General features: G+C 47.1%; 1 protein-coding gene across 2 annotated transcripts in view; it reads left to right on the top strand.

The window, feature by feature from the left end:
• Window positions 1-23,996, top strand: part of LOC119657913 (neuronal acetylcholine receptor subunit alpha-7) — a 641,515-nt gene that overhangs the window by 584,627 nt on the left and 32,892 nt on the right. The gene's annotated exons all lie outside the window — the stretch shown is intronic.

Consider the following 23,996-nt stretch of genomic DNA (forward strand, 5'->3'; position numbering starts at 1 on the left):
GCGGCTAGGTTCGCGCTCCCGATGTGCCGCCACATCACTCCGCCCCCAACTGAAACCGCGCGGGTTCAGTGAAGCAAACCGTCCGCGTAATCCCGCCAATGGGGGTCACCGAGCTAATCTGACGCTTCGCGGGCGCTCCTCGAAGGCCTTCAGTCTCAACAAGGATACCCACTTGTGCCCACCTCGAACGTCGAGCTTGAACGAGTGCTCGCCTCGTTCCAGAACTCTAAAGGCCTCCAGGGGATCGTCCGCCCTAATGAGAACCTGTCTACACGTCTCAAGATCCCTGGGATTGTTGACCTCCGATGTAGTGTGTCGGGACGGTGGAGTTGATTGCATCTTCGAAACCGCGCCCCTAAGCAGACGCAACATTCCCGAGTCGCCTAACCCTGCTGTAATGTCTAGTACAGGGGAGGCGCAGATTCTCCCCATACACCATCTCCTCCGGGCTAGCCACGAATTCCAATCGTTGGGCGGTGCGGAGGCCGAAGTGAACGAAAGGCAAGGATCGCGACCCGGCGGATTATCGCGAGCCATTAAGGTGGCCTTTAGTGTCCAGTGACAATCTTTTAACATACTGTTGGACTGTGCATGGTATGCAGTAATCCTATGTCGTTTAAAGCCAAGGAGCTCCCCTGACTCCTCGAAAAGAGTCGATTCGAATTGCATTCCCTTATCCGTGATGATAACGGCTGGAACACCAAAATGCGGAATCCAGTTTCGACAGAAGGCCTCGATACGTGATTGCGCCGTGATGTCAGACAGACGTATTGCTTCAGGCCATCGCGTAAACCTGTTAATGATTATGGAGCATTACTCGAATCAGTGCGAGTCTCGCAAAGAGCCGATAACGTCGAGATGCCCTGTCTGGCCCAAGAGCTCACGTCCTTATTCGTGGACGGCCAGAAGTATTTATCAGCGACTAACCGGTTGATCGTCCTAATTCCTGAGTGGGCAAGATCGAGAATTACATGTAATACTTACCTGCAAAAATCGGCCGATATAATTTGCCTGGGTCCCTTATCTAAATAAGAGTAAATAAGAATTTGAGCCGATAATAGGAAACTCCTTGAATTTGTATTTGAGGTTTGCCTTCAGGCTCTGGAGCCCTGCGTCGCCTTTTTTGCCTCGGCGATTGCCATCTAATCGACGGCGGCGGGGTCTGTTACCTTCGAGATTCGAAACAAAGCTCTTTTCCAGGCACTTGTTGGATACCAGAAGTAAACTGGCTGATAGAACTCAAGTGTCGAAGTTGGCAAGGGGACGCTTTGTCGGACTTTTGTCTAAGGGCGAAAGTAAGGGGCTTATGGTCCGTGAACACTGCCTGCCCTCAAGGGAGAAACAGTCAGGTCTTCGGGAGCAACAGGGATTTGGTGGTACGCCTTGACTTGATCCAACGTCATAAAAACACGGCAGTTCTTTAGCGAGTGCACAAAATCATGGATGAGTGGAATGGGATATCGATCTGGAACTGTCTGAGCATTCAGACGCCTATAATCTCCACATGGTCGCCATTCATCGTTTGGCTTAGTGACCAAATTAAGTGGAGAGGAACAAAAGCTATTGGAAAGTCTGCAAATACCCTGTTTCATCAAGTGCTCAAACTCTTTCTTCGCAACAGCAAGCTTCTGGGTTGAAAGTGGACGCACCTTTGACAGTATTAAATACCCGGTGCTGATATGATGTTGCACATCGTGCTTAACCGGCTTGGCGAAGCTACTTTCCAAAGTAATATTGTGATAGAGGAGTGCGCGATTGCGGTGGTCGACAACGTCCTCGAAAATTATCGAAAGAGTCTCATTTTGGCAGGTAGTAATTTTCCCTGAGATCTCCAATGAGGTTGCAGGGTCTATCCAAGCCTTGTTTTGCAAGTCCAATAGCAGCTCATAGTGACACAGAAAGTCTACGCCAAATATGAGGATGCTAATGTCCGCCACAACGAAATGCCACGAAAACATTCGGCGCAGTCCGAGACTCACGTCCGCCTACTTATAGCCATAGGTGCGGATGGGAGAAGAGTTCGCGGCCGCCACTCGTATATTTTGTGGAATTAGGGTGTTTGAACGGAGTACAGGGAGAACCGACACCTCAGCGCCCGTGTCGACCAGGAAACAAAGTCTTCTTAGAGGGTGGAAGATTGTAAGGGGACGTGATACTGCGCTTCATGTAGCGTCACCGAGGCACCCAGCGAGCCTAGTTTTTGTTGCGTTAAACGTGCATCCAGTGATATATTTAGCCGCCAAAGCTCCGTATTCACGATGACTTACCCGACCGTCCATTTCGGGAAGCAGACCTCGATCGTGATTGCGCAAAGTAATAACCGTCGGTGCGACCTTTGTGACCGCGTCGGCCAGTGTCGCCACCATGACCTTAAGTTCATCCACCCCGCGAGTCACGTCTCGGGAAACCTCCGCGACCACGGGGCCCGCCTACACCTCATGTACTTTGTTGACCGTAGCAGACAACATCTCCAGCGATGCCGAGTCCACGCAAGCCAAGATGGCGCCGGTGCTTTCCAGGAGTCGTTGCAGCCAGAGAGACTTTAGCAGTTCTGAGCCGACCTTATCCCCACCACCCAGTCGCTTCCTTTTTCGAAGCAGCTAGCTGGGAGTTCACTTACTAAAATAAACCTTATCAGCTGCTACGGACGTAGGAGCAGTCCTCCAACACGCAGCAGCAAAGAGTCCAATGGTCTCCTCGTCTAGACCGATGTTGGCATTGTTCAACCGGATGACGTCTGCCGTGACGCCCGCCAGCGCAAATTGCGCCTCCAGTTGGCGGAAATACGGCGACCCCTGCCGACCGTAGCGAAATTAAAAAATATAAATAAATAAGAATAAAATAAATGAAATTAATAAACAAAAAAAAATCGAACATCGGCGGGACTCACTAAGGCGGACCATTGCTAGACTGACACAGATCAGCACTGGCAATGTCAGCAAACAAGTGAGAAATAAAATGAGGAGGGTTTACAGGAACTATTCCATCCCCAGTGAGACACCCGTAATTGAAATCCTGGACACACTACAGCAAAAACGTTCTGTCCGTTACGACGGTCTGGCGAAAGACACTCCAGAGATGTCCAGAATGCAACATACGCGAGGAACCAGTGGAGGTTTTTCAGATCTCTCAAAAAATCCCAACAGAGCGTCCAGACAGCACAGTTTTTGGTAATGGAAGCGAAAGAATACTGGGGTGGACTTTGGGGATTACCCGCCCAGGCCTAGACCGGGAACCGACTGTTGCGCCATTGATGATGATGACCTGTCTGAGAGGAAGAACAATACCTGATTATACTTCCCACGAGGAAGTTGAAGAGAGTTAAGGAGGATTGGATGGAGTCAAAATCGGAAGTGGAGCGAAGTATAAAGCCGGATAATTTTGCAGCCCGATTAGTGACTTCATGGCAATGGCAATAGGTGTCCAAACGGAGCTTATTATCGAAAGTAACTCCGAAGTCTTGACCGTAAATCTACGTTAATAAGCGAGTAAAAAAAAAAGTGGGTGAGAATTTGAGCGAATAGTACATAGTAACAGACAATCACAGTGTCCGACGTTTAGCACTAAATCGTTAGCATATCACCTGTAAAGTAGGTAGGTAGGTATCAGTGGCCGCTCCGCGAAGCCCAATTAGTGCTGTGGTGCGCCGTTTTGATGCCACAAACTTCTAAGACGTGACTGTTGTTTTGGGAGCAGGGAAGCAGAGTCCAGCCGGCTCGGACTTTCACAGCGAATCATCATCATTCATCATTCATTCACGAAGGAAAGTAGCTCTCCCACCCTGCAGCTAGAAATCTCTCTGAGGTCCCCAAAGAATGGTTTGCACAGTGTCCGTAGCCTGACTCTAGCTGGAGCTGGGCAATCGCCAATCAGTCACCCCGCTCGTTCCCCTCTATGTTCCTATGCCTGAGAACCCAGAGGAGGGTAACCTTGAGCGTGCCGGCCAGACGGTTCTCTACACTGCCCCACCAGCCTGGAGGAAGTCGTCGCAGAGTGCAAAGCCTTGGTGCCCACTTGGCTGTCGGTCAGAATGGCTATGTTACGCTTGGGGCTCGAATCTCGCTCCAGCTACCGACAGACTTCCAATATCGCCAGTACTTCCGCCTGAAATACACTGGCGAAACCTGGCAGACCATACGGCTTGGATACACTGTGTGTACTCGAAACAACCCCCGCGCCGACTCCACAGGCCATCTTTGATCCATCGGTAAAGAATATCGTGTCATAGTCTTACAACACGCCGCCAATCTTGACTTTACCCTGGTTGGAAAGTCTGCAGCAAAGTTTCTCGTGAAGTTCAGCTTGCGTGTGGCCTCGTCTGTAGGGAATAACCAGATTTCCCGAGGTACTTTGTCTAGGATTTTACAGTGGCCGTAGGACTTCGCTGCCCAGCATCCGGACTCATGAAGTCTGACGGCATTGTACGGTGTAACGTATTTCCTCTGTTCACAGCTCTGGTCAAGTGGTTGCCTTCTAGATCCGACTGGATTATCCTGGTACTTAGCATGGCTATAATCCGATACGTAAGACACCCCTGCAATCCAATACTGGCCAAGGTTTCCTTCCTGGCGTTGGTACTAACGTTGTTGAAAGCTCCCTCTATATCCAAGGAGGCAGCTGGGGTATACTGCTTCTACTGCAACGGCCGCTCAAACGTGCCAATTACCTCTCCATAATCGTCCTTAAGTTAATATCCAGGCCGCGCTCTAAGATCTTCAGCACGAAAGAGGTCAGGCTGATTGGTCAAAAGCCCTTGGCCGACTCATCACCACGCCTGCCCGCTTTCGGTATGAAGACCATGCGTGCGCGTCTCCAGGACTATCGTACCTATTCTAGAGAGACGCAGCTCCGGTAAATCTCAGGAAGCCACGGCACAACCCTTTCCTGCTGCTTCTGAAGCGTGATTGGCATTATGCCAGTAGTTTTGGGAAAAGTTGAATCACCGAAAATTAGAGGTAATCGTCCTTCCATTTCATGTCCTCAAAAGGGTCATTTCCTTTTCTCCTACTATAGCAACAAAAAATACTTTAAATGCACACAATAGAAATTTCATATTCCAGGAACAATTGTGCCACTAAAGGCGCATAAAATCCAGTTCCTCTACACATACCCACGAGTATAGTATATCCTTTCTTATGAGCTAGTGTTACAGAAAACAGGATACAGGTACGAGCAAGTGGATTCCATTGTTATTGAAATAAAAAATTCTCTGGACAATGAATAATTAATAAATTCGGTATTATGGGCAGTCTCCCCTAGATTTCTCCGAGGACATTTCCTATTGTTTTCACTAGACTTCCCTATTGCAAAGGTTCAACGAATCCTCATTTCTTCCTTTCATTAAAATTTTATCAGAACAGCTTATATCGTTAGCTTTACATCTAGTCCTTCTCAATGGACTGGTGCACATAATTTCCAATGCGCATTAGCCTAATTGTAGATATCCTTTTTGCACAGTTTCCTTCTCTAATTTAAACGTCCCCAGCTTTCAATCTAGTTTCCGATAAAAAAAAGGATTTTAAACAAGTGAACATAACACGTCTTGTACTGCAGTCTTGGCTTGGAAGGAAGCAGGGTCTGTCTGTATGCATAATCCTTACAGGAGCTCTTCAATGGTTATTTGCAGTGTCATTGTTTGCAAAACTATTCATTGAAAGAGCTCGGTGAGATCCTTAAAAAGTTTCAATGCCTGTTCACCACTCGCTTACTCGTCGTTTGTACTTTTCCGGTTTCCTGGCTCCAGAATAAGCGAAGATAAGGAGACCAGCTATTCAGTCCTAGACGGATACAACTTATTTGCATAGCGTTTAAAAATTCGCTTGGACAGGAGCAAATGGGACCGGGAGAATGGGGATTTATCCTTTCTAGCAAATGACAGTGAGATGTGGGTTTGTGTGGTGTTTGTGCTCTTTTTCATGCTCATAATTGACGAAGGTGATTTTTGGAACACTATGAAATGGAGTTTTTTTTAATTTTATCAAACAAAGAATGAAATCCTTTTCAGTTTAGTATGCCTGAAGTTTTGGCGCTTATACACTTCCTCAAGGGAAATTAGTATCTTATCTACAAAGGTATTTACTCTACTTTGAAATGAAAATTTTCATTCAATAGAGCCAAAGTACCTCGATGATGAGGCGGAGACAGGTGTTAACTACACCTACGCCTGAAATACCATTCAGCTCCCCCCACAACTTCCCGAGATGCTAGTACTCCTCCTCTACTGTTCTGCGCCAAGTGCTCCTGGGGCGACCCACTCGTCGGCCATCTTGGGAGATTGGATTCCCCTGTATAGCATAGCCCGCAATGGAATTGTCACCCCTCATTAATGTGTGACCTATCCACTGCACTTCCGTCTTCCTATCACATCGCATACGAATGCCAAGCCTGTGCGGCGACCAAATTCTTCGTTTGAGATAGTGACAATACCACGCAGACGGTGCAGTGAAAACGGATCTAGCGCTGTTAATGCGTCCGGCAACATCCAATTCGGTGCCGTCGTCAGCAGAAACCAAGCTTCCCAGATATTCAAATTGAAGAACGCTTTCGATGTGGCTCAACCCAGTAATCCAGATAGGGAGAGTGCGATGATCCGTCAGACAGAGAACCTTGGTTTTGTTGGTGTTTATCTTCAGTACAACTCTACTTGCCTCTCTTTCCAAATCTAGGGCCATTTGACCAAAGTCCATGACGCGATGAGAGAGCAAACAGATGTCATCAGCGTAGTTGAGGTGTTTGAAGAAAGATATCATATTTTGTGGAATTCCTTCACCTCCTCCGGAAATAATATCGGTGACAGGATGCCAGCCTGGAAACCAGCCTGTTTTCTATCGATCAAGCTTTTGCGATGTTGTTTGATGCGTTCTGATGCGTTCCAGGATTATTTTAGCTATATTTGCGACGGTAGAGAGCACGCAGATACCCCTCCAATTGCCACACTCAAAACGGGTGCCCTTTTTTGGAATCTTAACAATTATTCCCTTCTTTTAGTCTCTAGGAAAGGTCTCGGATTCCCAAGATTTTCGTACGAATGGAAGCAGCAGATCTGCAGTAACTGTAGATGCAGCGATAAATAACTCTGTGGGGAGATCGTCAAACCCAGCAGCTTTACTCCGTGTAAGTGTACTGATGGCCGAAATGATTTCTTTTCTGCTAGGAGGATTAATTCGTATCTGCATGTTACGGTAACTGACTGACAGACAACAAGAGGAGGAACCTCACTGAATGTAATAAGGTTAAGGATCCTGCTGAAATGTTCTTTCCACCTTTTCAGTTGTTCATCATCGTGGATAAAAAGTCGACCGTTAACGTCCTTCACAGGATCATCGAAAGATTTGCGACTACATGCAAGCTATTTTGTGATGCGGTATACAATCCTGAAATCATTGCGAACTGCGGCATCTACCACTTCCCTGATCACCGCAATAGAAAATTTTCAAAAATAGGGACTACCGGTTTCATCCAGGGCAGAGGCAACACATCAGACGCTGCCTCACTTCTGCCCTATCCAAGTCAAACCGCCAATCGGACCAAACCAAATGAAGAACAATTTACGCTCACAGTTTTTGGTCCACGAACCCCTCGTTTGCGGCAAGTATTCAAAAATTTTCATTTGTCACGGCGACCACTGCGCTGAATTTCTCGGAATTTCACTCAGTATCGGAATTCGAGCGCGTCTCACCGGCCACTACTCGAAACGGCCAGTAGAGCCTTCAAAGACTTAGGTTATCGATCCGCTTCCATGATTCTTTCGGGAGGTGGCCGACGACTAGTGCAGTATTTTTGATGGCGGCCCAATACTCATCGATGTTCTCAGAAGCGTTACTCAGTGGATATACCACTCGATCACTAAGATAGCTCTCCCACTGTCGAGAGACAGCTGGGCCGTGCAAGCGATCGATGTTAAACCAAGGGGATCACAGTGCCCCAATCCTGCAAGAAGTGGCGGACGCAACACGCAAGCGCACGTAACCAACCATCAGATGGTGATCCCTTTCGAGGCCGATGTCCATCCAGAAGACAACTCTTAAATTTACTGCTGAACGCGAAGTGGTCGATCTGATTGCGGCGTTGTTGAAAACCAACTGACCGCATCCACGACGTCCATAACAGTATCCATTGTAGATCTCTTTGTTCTGAACCCAAACTGCCTTGGATTGCTTCACCGAGTCTTCTCCTGATGAGCTGATGGCACACAACGGTCGGTATGCAGACGGAAGCTCCGGGTCTCCTTTTCTCTTTCTGATCAGCGGGAGTCGGGTCACCTTCCAGAGACAAGGAAAAATGCCCTCCTTCAACGTTGTCTCTATTTATTATGCTGCAGAGTCTCCTCTTTGCGGTTCTATACTAAGCCTTTATGGCGCATGTCTCCTCGTTAGCGTGTAGTCGTTGTGCCAAACAGCGGAGTTTATGACACTCCCTCCGTAGGTCGACAATTTTTGCCGTTCACCAGTACATAGAAGACTTGTCGCGGCTAGGACCCCTCCGAGGCATGGAAGCCTCACAAATGTCGTTATCAGGTTCATCACTAAATTTACGACGGTGTCAGCTGCGACGCTACCACCCCCCGGCGTGCCGTCCAACACGGCTCTGCCTGCTCCACAAAATTCGACGAACTTCCCGGTGTTCATCATCGCGGCATTCCACATGCAAGGAGAGCGCCGCCGTCCTCCAGGACTCGCCACCCGTCCACCGATGGTGCCAGAGATTCCGATGCAAAAAGATTGTCAAGGACGCGTCGAGATGCCATCTGATTAGCACTAGATCAGCCTTTATCTCCGCAGCGAACTGAGCTAGTTACTGATCAGCGATTGCGCTACGGTGCATGTTGATCTGTAAAATACAGATCATGCTATTCACGCCCTAGCCATTTCTAGGTCCGCCCTTTAGATTGGACACCGTCTCGAGCCCGCAGTGTATGCGACGTTCTCACCAACCGCTCTCACCATACGATCCCTGCAGAGAACGCACTTTTCGCTTTCATTACAGTTGCTCGCTTGGTGACATACCTGAACGCATCTCCGGCATGCTGTCCTCCTATCCGCTCCCTTGCAAGTTGCTAACGTGTGTCCGTAGTCCAGATACCTGTAGCACTTGCTTAGGACTTTCCACATTCGTACCCTGCATAGTACCCACCAAATTTTGATTTTCCCGCTGCTATGGAGTTTCTTCGCATATTGCTCGAGGAACACCATTTAAAGAAGTGATTCCTATCGCATTCACGCTTTATCGCCTCCTCCACTTCAATCTTTACTGTGAGGCAGTCAAGATCCTGGATTTCCTTCTCCCCTAATTACCCTCAAGGGGTTCTGCTTCGCAGAACCTACTCTTGCTAGTCGTCTTCGGGCCCAGTTCGACTAAGACTCCCTCACCCCTCGTTTTCCGTATGGAAGATACTTCTGCTCCGTTGGCTTTGGGTTTCATCCTGTAGCGAATTTCACTAAGGACTTCCGGAAATGTCTTGTCTTCCGTGGGATTAATGTGTAACCCTTCTCCGTTTCCTCGCCTTTTCTGCTACTGATTTTTGGTTTGCAGTCTCCTTGTCTTTGGACAGACGAGTCTCTGGCGGCGTAGTCAGTTGTTTCCTTTTATCCTTCTTCGCCTTCTTTTTTAGGCCCTGAAAGCTACTTTGATAAAATCTTCTTCAGGCATGTCGTCCTCTTTTGATCTTTTCAAGTGCCTCCCTTCCTGGCTGCGCTTTCTTCCTGGAGGACCGACTTCCACCGAGCCAAGAAGATCCTCTTGATCATGCCTCCGACGTTAAGGATAAAATGATATGGATCTCGCTCGAGGACTTCGAAAGAGGCTGCACGGGGGGCGGGTCCCTTCACTAGAAGAGCAGCGCCTAGGGCGATGTCTGAAGCATCGACGAATATAGGGAGGGGTACATCTTGCTGAGATAATGCCAGAAATGTAGCTTCCACCGGCTGCTCATTAAGCAGACGTTGAAAAGTGGCGGAGAAGAACAAAGGTCTGCAAATACCCTGCTTAAGAAGTTTTTCGAATTCTATCCTTCTCTTCTTTAGAAGTTTCTGCGGTGGTAATAGACACACCTTAGAAAAGATAGGGGAGTTAGTAATATTGATGTAGTGCATCACATCACGCTTAACGGACTCAGTGAAACTACACTTGGTGGTGGTGCTGCGGTATTTTGTAATAAATGCACGAATACGTGGGTTAGGTAGTTGCGCCGGCTTGAGGGATCGTAAATGATTATAATCACTTCTACACTTCGGGTAGCTGTCGCCAGGGCTCCCAACAAGTTTAGTTGGTTTAAAGACTAAGTACAGAGGCTGGTATATTTTGTGGCCTTTTCAGCGAATCTACGCTTGTACCAATATACCCCGGTAGGTGCGAAAGTCCAGACGACCTACTACTGGAGCACCCTCTTCGGAGGCGAATCTAGATCGTGATCTAGTCTTACTTCCCGAATGCAAAACGCCTCTGTCAATTCAGAAGCAGCGGCGGTTGTCGCTGCCACCGTCTGCTGTTGCTGGGCTACCTGGCTTGACGAGTCACGCGTGGACCTCATGAATTTTGTCCGTGATGGCGGCCAACGTGTGGCGGCCAATCCAGGCATGTGGAAACCTCTGCAGCCACAGAGACTGTAGGAGTTCGTTGCTAACTTATCACCACTTCACTGTTCTAATTCACCCAGCAGTAGGCTTCCCACAAGGTCCCAATGTGTGAACTTCGTCACTAAGTGATTAAGCTGTGCCAGTGAGCTGCTCCTTTAGCCTCTTGTAGGAACATTCCTCGAGTACGTTGAAGTCAATCTCAATCGACGAGCCAGACCAGCAAGTGATTGTACCGTGTAGCGTCCATGGTGACCTTGGTCAAAGCAAATTGGTTCGAGCTGGCCAAACTATCCTACCGGATTCCTACGCCAAGATGGCGGCGCCCGTACTGCCATTCTATCCGAGGATATTTTATTTTGCAGGAGCGAAACTTGAAAAATTCCGCCCCAAGTATGCAATGAATTTCAGCGTATTTTCAATTAAAAAAGATACAATAAATTGATAAATTATTAATTCATCATCTAAAAAACGCCAGTTCGCCAGCATGACATGGAGTCGTCTAATGAAGAATGACATTTTTTCCCAAGAGCTTGGAGGACATGGTTTAAGCTGGTAGCCGCAATAAGACTGCAAAAACCCTTTCTACATAACTTTATAAATTATCTGAAACATGTACTGAAAGGAAAAGACTTTGTCAAGAATTCGATAATTTATTCTAACAAGTACATTTACCATGAGCTGCTGACTTGATTATTAAAAACTTCATTTTCCAACGCAGATTAAAATGGATTAAAAAGGACAATGACTTTAATAGCTGAAAACTTTCAATCACGCCCAAATTTGATGATAAATAACAATGTCTGAAATTCCAAAGGAGAGTAACAAGGGATGCGATTATTCTGCTGTAACCAAGCAATCACAGCAATTATGTAAGCTGCAAGCATTCGCAAGTTTGTCAAGAATTCATAAGATCCTCGAGATTGAAGTTTATAACTTGTGCATAAACTTTATTTACGGCCCAAAGCCGAGCACAGGTACATGCAAAGGTAAGCAGAGCAGAAGAGTCCTTCGGATGGGGAACGAGGCAAGTTTTAGTTAGCAAAGTGTTTCCTAATTACCATGAGAAACCGAGCACAGCTTCAGGGATAAAGATGCATGCTAATGAGTCACGATACCCAATATCATACCAAAGTTGAAGGATGTAGTGTCAACACTTACTGCTTACTTTATTAGATTTGCGGTGAATAATGCTCATGTGGATGGATGCAAACGTTCATGACAAAATATAGTACATACCTACATGTGTGCTACACCTACGGGATTCCTGTTCAGGATACCCTTCTTGTAAATTGATGATTTGACATCATTTCAAGCGTTCATTTGGGCCTTAGGCAACTTGGAAACTACCAAAGTGGAGGGAAGGATGCATGCATATAAAAAAGAAATGGTGGGAGGTGTTTAGTTCAAGTTTCACTAGTTGGAGATGGCATGCAATAAATCAAATTTGAATGACGTTTTTCGACACTACACTATAAGGACCTCAAAACCCTAGGGAAGTTCTCCCTCGAGAATAATTGACTGCTACACTGAAAAGTTAACACCTTATAATCTTTTAAAAGCAGTCTTCCTCCAGTAATCTGAACTTCAATATCTGTATCTTAATTCTACCCTAATTTTCAAACGTCGAAAAGATCCGCTCTCTTGCTTAGTGCTCAGACTGGTATGATGTGGTATTAACGAGGGAGTTAGTTTCTCCACAATATGTATCCTACTTCGCTAATATTTCCAAAAGGCGACCGCAAGCTTCTCACCATTTCGTAATCTACACCGACCTTCCCCCGCTCAACTTAGCACTTACAAGGCCCCACCACATCAGGCCAGCAACTCAACTTCATCGGCCAATTTGACATCCGCTTCGCGTACACGCCTGGTCACCAAAACGTCATAACATATGCTCTGTCTCGCGAGGAGAAAGCCTCTATGCCCTCCACTTTGACTTCCCGAGCTGTCAACGAGGACCAGACGAAAAGCAATCAACTGCCGGACTACGTCGTCAGTCAAATTTCACCAACTGCATTTGGACAGCCATGTGGTCTACTACATAGAATTCAACGGCAAGATCAAGCCGTAGTTTCCAACTTCATTTCGCCGCCAAGCTTTCGACATCGTTCGTCAATTGGCACACCCAAAGCCAATTGACAAGCCGCTGTAGCGAACAAAGCTTACATCACCCGCAACTTGGCGACCTGGGGACTTTTGAAGACGGCTAGGTTTCGGCAGCCAACCACCTTTCCTCGTCTAGAGCTCCACCCACTGCACTGCAAAACAAATAAAATGTTCAAATTTTTTATTCGAGCTGCTTAGGGAGATGAAGCAACTGGCTGGAGACACGGTGGGGCCTGCTCTGCTCCAATCTTTGTGGTTGCCGCGACTTCCGAAAGGCACTCGTGCCATTTTGGCGTGCGCGGACTCTGGTTCCCTGAACATGGTGGTGGCAAGTGCACTCGTGGCCCACGGTTGCTGGAGTGGCGAACGACGCGTCGGACAAACTCGCGCATCTACAGCATTCAATGGCTGCATTGGTAACCACCGTAGCAAAACTTTCTGACACCGTGACTACCCTCCATCCGGGACGAAGCTCGCGAAACAGGTCGAGATGTGCTCCTCGAAATAGGCGCTCGGACTATGCTGGTATCACCGAACGTTCGCAGGAAAAACCACAAAATGTACTAGTCCTCCTACCGCCTTTACAACAAAGAACTAAACCTTTCGGTAGCCCCTGCGACAGCTACTCCGCTTTCCGTTTACGACCCCCTGAGCAGACGCAACTATTTAATTGATACGGGCACTGAGGTTTCGGTTCTCCCGGTATCCAAATACCATCGATTAACACCGCAGGCTTTAAAATTGGCGGCAGTAAATTCATCGTCAATCCGCACTTGGTTTAAAGGGAATGTTTGGGACTTCGACACACGTATTCATGGCGTTTCATTATTTAGGCGCACACTTCCTATGCCACTATGGTTTGTTAGTGGATCTGCAGCGCATGTCTCGTCCATTGATCTCACAACCAACTTTACATCATCAGGTACGATCTCCACCTGCTCATCCGACACTATATCTATCATTTTCGAAGACGTTGCCGATTCACGCCTTCGTGCATTTCTTCAAAAATACCGTAGCATAGCGTAGTCTCTCCGAGTCAGTAAAGCATGATGTTCAGCACGACATCAACACCACCGGCTCTCCTATATTCTCTAAAGTCCATCCAATACCACCACAGAAGCTCGCTGTTGGGTGGAAAGAGTTTGAAGAGCTCCTCCAGCAGGGTATATGCACATCCTCAGCCAGCTGTTTGTCCTCACCACTCCACATGGTCCCTAAACTAAACGGCGAATGGAGACCTTGGAGCGACTATTGATGCCTAAACGCTCAGACTGTTCCGGACCGAATATCCCATACCGCTCATCCATGACTTTGCGTCTTCTCTACTACCTACCTACCGCTAAATCCCTGTGGCTTCTGAAGACATTCCGAAAACGGCAATATGCACTCTTCGAGTTCACCGGGGTGACTTTTGTGCAATGCGGCACAAACATTTCAGAGATTCATCCACTCTGTTCTACGAAACCTAAATTTTGTTTCGTTTACATGGATGATGCTCTGGTCACCTCCTCTTCAGAGTCTGAGCATATAACGCACCCCGAGTGCATTTTCAACATCTCCTTGATGCCGGTCTTGTTCCCAACCTTGAAAAGTGCAAATTTCTCCAACCTTAAGAATTACCTTTTCGGGGCTGAAAACCAAAGACACCCGACTAATTGAATGGTCCACAGCGGCTATCCAGGGATTTGAGTCAACAAAGCAAAAGCTGGTGGATGCCACGCTTCTGACATTTCCTCACTGCACCTCTAGTCGTTTTCGTCGAGGTCTCAGACATCGCCATAGGTGCTGCTCTTCACCAAAAGGTGAACCAAACCTGGTAGCCGTTGACCCTTTCCTCAAAACAGTTCAACCCTGCCCAACGGGACTACAGTACCTACGATCGTGAGTTATAAGCTATCTCGCAATAAAATACTTTTGCTATACCCTAGAAGGCAGACCGTTCACGGTGTTCACTAACCACAAACCTCTTGTATTTGCCATAAAGCAGAAACTCGACAAAGCGTCTCCTCATCAATTCAAACACCTGAGCTTTATAACCCAGTTCACCTCTGACATTCAACACGTGCCTGGAAAAAACAACGCAGTTGCTAACGCTTTACCACGTATTGAGGAAGTCAAGATCCCCGCCACAATCGATTTCCCACCAAACGCGGAGACGCAGAAGGACGACGCAAATCTTCAAAGCCTGAGGAGTAATTCCAAATACACTTTCAAGGAGGCCGTCCTTAAACAAGGGCATCAATTCTTGGACCAGCCAGTGCATCGCATGTCGGAAGTGTAAAACTTCGAAGCATGTGTAAAAAGAAGTAGGTGTGTTTCCCAGGTCCACTAAGCGCTGCCACACCATCCACCACGACATTATTGCTCCATTGCGAGACTCACACGGTTTCAGGTATTGCCTCAGAATCAGAGTTCATGTGGACACCTGATTCGATTTCCCTAAGAAACCTTATAGCACTATCATGTGCCGAAGTCTTCTGTCGAGAGTGTATTCCATACTTTGCTGTGTCGACGATCATCATCACTGACCAGGGAATGCAGTTTCTCTTTTCTCGGAGTTAGGTAAACTCCTAGGCTTCAAACACCACCGAACAACTGCCTACCACCCTCATCCAACGGGATACTCGAAAGATAGCACAGGACGCTAAAGGCCACTATAATGGCGCAGTATGATCGTTCCTGGTCGCAAGTCCTACCTCTCGTCCTACTTGGCCTACGGACAGACAGCCGCGAGGAGTTTGCTGCAAACCCTGCGGAACTTGTGTACGGGGAGTACCTGAGACTCCCCAGCACGTCTACATAACACATTTCCACCCCTGAGCCATTGGAATGGCAGAACAGGTACACCGCATACTTCAGGCACGCCCCAGATTCTTTATTGAACAACGCACAATCAAATAGATCTGCACAAAACTGCTTCAAGATGAAGAAGCTAGACAAGATACCTAAAACGAAAAAAAAGATAAGATCGGCGCTGTCCACAACCCCATTGCAGAGTACACAGTCATAGGATCCAGCTTTTTCAGTCTTCAGCAGATAAGACTGCAAACCACCATACGCATTTGCAAGCTGGGAAAGAAAATAGTCAAGCTCATTATGCTCTCGATTCGGCAAAGGACCTAAGTTACCAATGAGCCGAGCACTCCATCTGCCTCTTAACTCGTTTTGCCAAGAATGACTCATTTAGTATGTTCTGCCTTTCTTCAGGAGCAACCGCAACGCCGCAAGGAGGGCATTGAAAATTACTACCGCGGTCACCATCACAGTCAATGCTAAGACAGTGCGGTAGGTAAACGCCACCGATCTCTGCACTTGCGCAATGCGTTTACGATACATTCTCTCGCCAAGCACATAGTCGCAGGACTCCTAATTGTTGCCATTGACCGACTTAAGGCCGAACTTCCACCTATAAAATTCAAATATAGAACTCATCTTTGAGTCAAGCATCAATTCAAAATACTTAACTCGATTATTGACTCGCCAATCAGTATGAGACCATGGATCGGAATTCTCTTTTTAGTCAAGATAACTACTTCGCTTTCGGTTACCTGTTGCATCAATATGCCATGTCTACTTCGCACCTTCGACAGTGCTTCTGACAACAAGTACCGCTGCATCATCTACATAGTCAGCCAGGCGCGACTCTCCTGATATGTCGAATCTTGGCAAACAATCTTGGAAAGAATTCCTAAGGTCCAGCTCTTGGATGGATCCCTGTGCTACCCCGATGTGATCTCCATTCTTCTATGACGCTCTACCGTCCAATAACGTCCAACGAGAGGTCCCCAGATAATTCCCCAATATCCGCAAGATATAGTGTACCTATCTGCCATCTTGCGAATTTGAAGGTATCTCTAACGCCGAGCGTCACGAGGAGTACTAGCAATGAAGAACGACAGCGTGAATAGAAAGTCCCGCAGGAGATGCATATTGGACCTATGGTGCATTAGTGCCACTAGGCTGTGTTTCAAAGATACATTGATGACTGGGTGAATTCAAAGAGTCCAAATGTAGTTAAGTTCGCCGTCTTCGGAATATCCTTTTCTGTGATCGGTTTTTGGTAAAGGGCCTTACGGCGATCGGTCACAGAAAAGACCCCGCCTGTCACCTCATGTAGCAAGTCTTCGATTAAAGCCAGTGGGTAATGACAGATGACGTGAAGCATAATAGGTCCGAACGCGAGATACCTATGCACTGTGTAGAGCAGGCGTCCCTGATTTTTTCTAGATAGGCTGCGTAGCGACGTCCGGATTATCCAAAAGGTGTCGCAGCTCCCGAAATGATGAAAACGATGTAGACGGTATAAGGCAAACCAGATTCATGAATCTTGCAATTTCTCACCCCGAATGTTGATGAGGAGACCCTGTTGAGCAAGAAGTCTACACCGATGATCGCTGATTGCACATCTGCGACGGTGAGCTGTCAGGAATCGATCAACTTAATACGTGTGTTGTGGGCGAATAAATGCAAGTGGTTTTCTCTTACAAATCTGCGCATACGGATCGGACCAGAGTAGGTTGGGGAGTTAAGATGGTTGGTTGGTCAGCTGCGTCTCCTCGGTCTCGATTATGCTCGCTGCTGCTGCTCAATGTCGGAAGGAGCGACCTGGCTGGTCGCTAAAATTAGCTAGGCCGTACTGAGCTGAAGCGTTGCCACACGAATGGCGAATACGGTTAGCGCGTATCAACGTCGGAGACCAAAAAAGATTGCAGGCAATGAACACCTTCAGCAATTTATTCCCATTAGAGAGCAGCCGGTCCAGCGGCTTCACCCGCAACACGTCTTTGGTGATAACCGATCCTGGGATGGCACGCGTCTGTCTGATTCCTGTCGCCAAGCTTCAATTCAATATACCGCTTGTGTAGTTGCCAGTCAGCTGAATATGTGTATCTGTTGCTCTCTGGTTGATTCAGGATAACGTCCACTAGTTCCTGAGCAATCTCGGGGTCGAGAAGGGAGAAGAACATATTGTATTTACTTGTTTCCGATCGGATATGGTGAACATTCAACGCTGCCTCCACCTTCCAGAACTACAACGTGGGGTTCGTCTTCCTGGAGGTCAAAAGATGGGCAGTGCGAAGTCGCTTCTATGCCGACAAAATGCTTTTCCGCCTCATTCCCAGTCGAGTATTGATCCCGTTCTCGATACTTCGAGTTTTTAAGACGCTTTGGAACTATGTGTGCTAGGCAGGTATCCTGGTTGATTTGCTCCGCCCTTGGAATTTCTGGTACCCTGCGCTGCACTGGATAAAGGGAATTACAACTATCTACCCGTCTACCCGTCTCTCAATCATCGCTGCGTTCGTCAGGGTCCCCAGTATAGGATGTAAACAGGATTTAGTAAAACCTAAATTCGTGTACTCGTAATGATTGTTTTTATTTTATTTTAATCGCAAAATACCAGCTCAGAGCCTCGGTGAAAAAGTCTGTCTCTGACAAGCGGAAGATCCAAGAGGGAGAAAGATCTCGAAGGACGCTTTCCTTTTATGCTCGAATTATTGAGGATGGCTATAGTTCAGAGTCCTACTTAACCATTCTAAGAAGGAGAGTTCATAGTCGATTTTTAATTTTGTATCGACTACAGCAGTGCGCTATCAAAGGAAAAGATAGGTAGCGTGAAAGCTTGACTGATTGGGTGCGCTGCAAATATACCCCCGAAATAGATCGAAGGAAGAATCAACTTCGTTCTTCGACAGCGAAAGCGTTTATAATGGAACTTATAAACAAGTCATACTGTTCCTTAATTTTAATCATTTCTGGCTTTAAAATCAACTCAAGGCACCAATTATTAAACATGAACCATCGAAATTGTCCTCCGAGCAAAGCTATCGTTTACCCACACAAATGTACTTTTCAATGCAATACTGAATGAAAATTGTGATGGCCGAAAGGAAAATTATTCCGGATAGCTAGTATTGCCGCCTATCCAAAACCATTTCGCTTGCAATATCTGAAACCGCACATCCAGTTTCCTATAAAGCCAGCAATAACATAGCTTAAAAATATTTTTTTAAATTGGTGGTATGGTTGCATGCCGGGAGAAATTTTGAAAATTAATCTTGAAAAATTGTAAATGCAAATTTTACTGAATAAAATTCATGAATGGAACGTGGAAACAAGAATTTTTGGGTAAATCGTATCAGAAAAATGCTCTGTTATAGGGAAAGGGATGGAGGGGTGGAGGCAGCTAAACGTAAGTTTAGTTAGTTAGTTTAGTTTAGTTTACTAGGGGGAGCCGCAGCTCCGAGCACTCAGGCCATTGTTAGGCCCATTGTACTATCCCCGTAAATCGCCTATTCAATGGCTTCCCATACGGCGTCCGCAGGCTTTAGCAAATCTGAACACATTCTCCAGAGGCAGAAAGTGTGCAGATTCTTCATTGAAAAAAACCTTGCCAAGGTGTCTTCGTCTGAGACCTGAAGATCTACGATCTCCGCCTAGAATATGCTCGTCAGTTTTCCGGTGGTCGGGCCAGTTCTATAATTGGATTCCCCGAGAATACCCCTGCGTCCGATCCGCCCTCCATGACTGACCCGTTGGTGAAGATTATTAAGTCTGTAATCTAAAAAGACTTAGGGCCATTTGTCGAACATTGTTCTCTTTCGGTGATATCTTTTCAAAGATGAATCTAGAAACCACATGATCGGTCGGCATCAAGACTACCGAATGTTTGTCAAGGAATTTCCAGATAGACGCTTGACCGTGTGATTGGCCGTCACATTGTTATTATAATTGTTACGTCTAGGTCGTCCGCAAATGCTTGCGCGAAGACTTTTTTGTCCTCCAGAACCCGCAGCAGGGTATCCATTACCAAGAGCCATAACAGTGGAGAGAGAACCCCTTCCTGTGGGCAGCCCATATGACATCCTGCCTCAATGGACTTCTGGCCAACCAATATGTGGATTTTTCTACACTCTAGCTTGTGAAGGGGCCAACTGGTTAGCAGCGGTTCGATTTTATGCTGTCTTGCCGCGTCACCAATTGCCGCGAATGCGGCATAATTGAAGGCACTTTCGATGTTCATGAATGTGCCAAGGGCGTATTCTTTTTCGGACATCGCCTTTTCATTTTTTGCCGTAAGCTCATGGAGTGCTGTCTCCGTGGGTTTGCCTTTCTGGTGGGCGTGTTGCCTATGGTGAAATGGCCACTTAGGAATGGGTGTATCCCTTATGAACCGATCTACTAGTCTTTCTAGTCCTTTTAGTAAAAAGGTAGTTAGACTGATCGATCGGAAGCTTTTTGCGGCTGTGTAGGTGGGTTTCCCTGGTTTAGGAATGGATAACACCTTCACAACACGCCATTTAATTGGCATATAAGCGTGTGCTAGGCATGCGCGATATATATTCCGAATATGTAGACCCAGGGCATCCATTCCCTCTATTACTAGCGCAGGAATGATGCCATTCGGACCTGCAGACTTGTATCTATGGAACGAGTTATGATAAATGCCCATTTTACTCACTCCAATGATACTACTTTACATGCCAGATTCCAGTCTCTCGGTTGAGGGCTGTCTGGGAAGTGCGCTTCAAGCAAATGGTTTGCCGTTTCTTCATCGCTTTCTGTGTACCTCCCATTCTGTAAATATAAACAACCCAGTTTCTGGCTACGTTCTTTGACCAGAATCCGCTTCAGCTTTGAGGTTGCCTAAAGAAAGTTAGTCTCTTCGCAAAAGCGTCTCCAAGATAATCGTTTAGCCGATATTATGTTCTTCTTTAGAACCTTCTGTGCCTCTTTATAGCAATTCCAGCTGGAGCCTGAATCACACTTCAGAACACGATTGAGGAACATCCTTGTCGTTCTCCTTTGATTTGCCAAGTCCGAGTTCCACCATGGTGGTTTATCCTTCTTTGGCATCTTGAGTGGACAGCTTTCTTCGAAAACTTGTCTCATGCTAGTTGTAATCATCTGGGTTGTCTTCTCAATTCCAGCATTGGATTTGATGCGCTTCCCAGAGATCGTGAATCGGGCGGTCAATTCTATTTTATACATCACCCAATCTGTCTTCCGTGGATTCCGAAATGGAGTGGGTGAAGATGGACCCATGGCCAGTACGAAATCAATGCGTCTGTGATCCGAGAGTATGATATCGTTTGATACTCTCCACTCTCCGATCAAAGCCGCGATGTCAGGAGATGCCACCGTGATGTCGATGACCTCTCGCGTGACCACGTTGAAGAAAGTGGGTTCATTACCCAAATTAAGAATCTGCAAATCGGTTCCTACTAGATACTCCAGTAGTCTTGATCCTCTTGCATTGATGTTAGAGCTTCCCCAGCAAAGGTGGTGAGCATTGACATCACATCCTGCTATTACCCCCATGTCTCTACTTTTGGCATATTGGATAGCTCTGATGAATGTTCCACTGGGAACGTCTTCTGCATCGTAGGGAAAATATGCAGAGCACCATAGTATCTCTTTACCTCCGTGTTGACTTTTTATGGTTAGTTTAGCCGATGTGGTGTCGCCATCACATAGGTCGTTAACCAAATTAGCACGGAAATCTTTTAAAACTACCACGCCGGAGCGGGGTCGATCGCTTCCATTGGCATATAACAGGTCAGCATGTTGGAAGTTTAGGCCCCTGACTACCCCACCAACAATCCACGGTTCTTATATGAGGTATATAAATGTCTTGCAGCTATTAATCCGACGACTGATAAGTACAGTCGCCGCTTTACAATGCTGCAAATTTATTCTGGAAATGTGGCACCTCATCTACGTTTCAGATGAAGATGCCGAGGGCTGCACGTCCCCTTCAATGGTCTTAGAAGCCGACACTTGTAACGTGACGGTCCCTAGCCCGTAGTCGAGCCGGTAGCCCGATTTTTCCCGAAAGTTCTTGACATCGAGTTCGGGAACGCCGATAGTGAGAAAATTTCCCGGCCTATCGGCTCTCTTTACGGTTTTGCTGCCTAGCAGCATCCAGGTGTTGAGGTTATTATGCATACCAAGTTGTTCCAGAACCCCAGCGCCATTCGGCTCTTCTTCTGGAAGCCAGAAGAAGCGTTTTTTCAACGATAGTAGCTCAGAGACCCTTTTCAATGCTAGTCGCGCACCCTCCCACACATCGTTGAGGGAGGAGCAGCACTGCCTGAGCCACTCGTACGTGTATTCGTCGGCAAAGTTTAGTCGAAGCATTTTTCGCTATACACCTACCGACCCAAAGCAAAGCTAAATGCATTGCGAGTTTCCTCCTAAGCTGTTCGCACTGCTCAGTACCGTAACGGGATGGATTAGAGTCGTCATACAGGACTCATCCATCGGCTTCGATATCTTTGGCTGCAAATGAAGGCCTAGTCGTTGCCGGCCGAGCCCTCTTTGCTTCCTTTTGTGTCGAAGAGTTAGGATCGTTCGAGGACCGCTGCCGCTTTGGTTTCCCCTTAGCCGCAGGTGCCCCGAACGATCCTTTCCCCTCAACCATGGCACAGCTCTTGGGTTGTGCGTTGTCTGGAGGCGGTTTGCCCAGAGGCGGTTTGCCAGAAAGCGGTTTGTCCGGAGGCGGTTTGGCCAAACGCGGTTTGCCCAAAGGGTGTTTGCCCGAAGGCGGTTTGCCGACAGCGGTTTGTCCGAAGGCTATTTGCTGTCCGTGGACAGGTGCTTACCCATGGGCAAGACTTTAGCCTCAGCAGCTGGCGCCGATTTGAGCCTGGGGTCAGGAGTGCCGACAGAAGAGGCCTGCTTCGGCTTGTCCGTTAAGGACTGGGTCCCAATTAAATTGGTTCCCACCTGAGTAAGTGGAGAATCTGAGTCTAGACTCAGGTTCCATCGATGAACTAAGGGTTGCCCCTTCCCTCGAGGTCGGATCGTCACGATCGAGGTTTAATTGTGTTCGTTTAACAGGTTTATGTGTTTGTTTTTTAGTTTTTTCATAATTGGCTGGAATGGCCTCAGTTTTATCGAGATAAGGCTAGTTAAAACTGGGGATCGCCTGGTACCCAAAGTTCACCGTTTACGGCCACATCTTAACCCCTGAACCCAGAACTCATTTCCCAGGGTCCTACCCCTCGGTGGCAGGCGGCAACAATCTGCCTGACACCCCAACAACGAATAAAAGGGGAAGGAAGGAAACTAGCAAAAGAAGTATACTCAGAAGCTAGGCTAAGATGGGCAGTGGCAACTTTTAAACCACTGAAATCTCCCGGAGTAGATGGCATTTTCCCAGCACTTATCCAGAGAGGCCTAGGAATTATCTTAGAGTCTCTTCGGAGGGTGGTAAAGGGGAGCATAGCACTAGGTTACATACCAAGGGCATGGAGACGGGCAAAAGTGGTCTTTATTCCGAAAGCGGGTAAAAAGGATCCTTTTCACCCTAAATCTTTCAGATCAATCTGCATAACATCGTTCGTACTCAAAACGGTGGTAACTATATTAGAACTAGCGTTCTAAAGCGTAATCCCCTACATCATTGTCAACACGCTTACCGGGCAGGACGGTCAACTGAAACTACTCTGTATCAGCTGACAGAGATACTACGGGATGCCATAGAAACAAAAGAAATTGCATTGTGCGCGTTTTTGGATATCGAGGGAGCATTCGACAACACATCGCACACAGAGATACAAGATGCCCTGAGCCGCAAAGGAGTGGGAAACACCCTGGCACTCTGGATGGACAAAATGCTAGAAAGCAGACAAATAGAGGTACCGACAGGTACACATTCTATTATCATGAACACCACTCAAGGCTGTTCACAGGGTGGGATACTATCGCCGCTGATGTGGAGTATGGTAGTGGATGAACTCCTGGACGTGTTAACAAATACTGGAATACAAGTCCAGGGTTACGCGGACGACATTGTTTTAATCTGTAGGGGCAAATATGAAGATACTCTATGGGATAGAATCCAAACTGGATTAAGGGTTACTAGTGCCTGGTGCAGGAAGGTGGGACTGCGGATCAACCCAACCAAAACCACCATAGTACCATTCACTAGGAGGCGTAAGCTGGATCACCTGAGAGCCATAACATCACATGATATGGAGGTGAAACGAGAAACCGGGTTTCAAATATTTGGGAATTACGCTAGACCAAAAATTACTCTGGAAGACACATGTCGGAAAGCCACGAGGGCTCTGATGACTTGCAGATCCATAGCAGGAAAAAGATGGGGTTGCAGCCCGAAGATACTATAATACTTTGGATATATACTGCAATAGTAAGGCCAATGATTACCTATGGAGCGGTAATGTGGGCAGAAAGAACCCAACTCAGCACACAAGCCAGGGAATTACATAAGCTCCAAAGGCTGGCTTGCGTGTGTATCAGTGGGGCAATGAGGACATGCCCAACGGCATCCCTGGAGGTCCTTCTGGG

Source organism: Hermetia illucens, chromosome 5 (assembly GCF_905115235.1).
Source record: "Hermetia illucens chromosome 5, iHerIll2.2.curated.20191125, whole genome shotgun sequence".
Classification (NCBI taxonomy): Eukaryota; Metazoa; Arthropoda; class Insecta; order Diptera; family Stratiomyidae; genus Hermetia; species Hermetia illucens.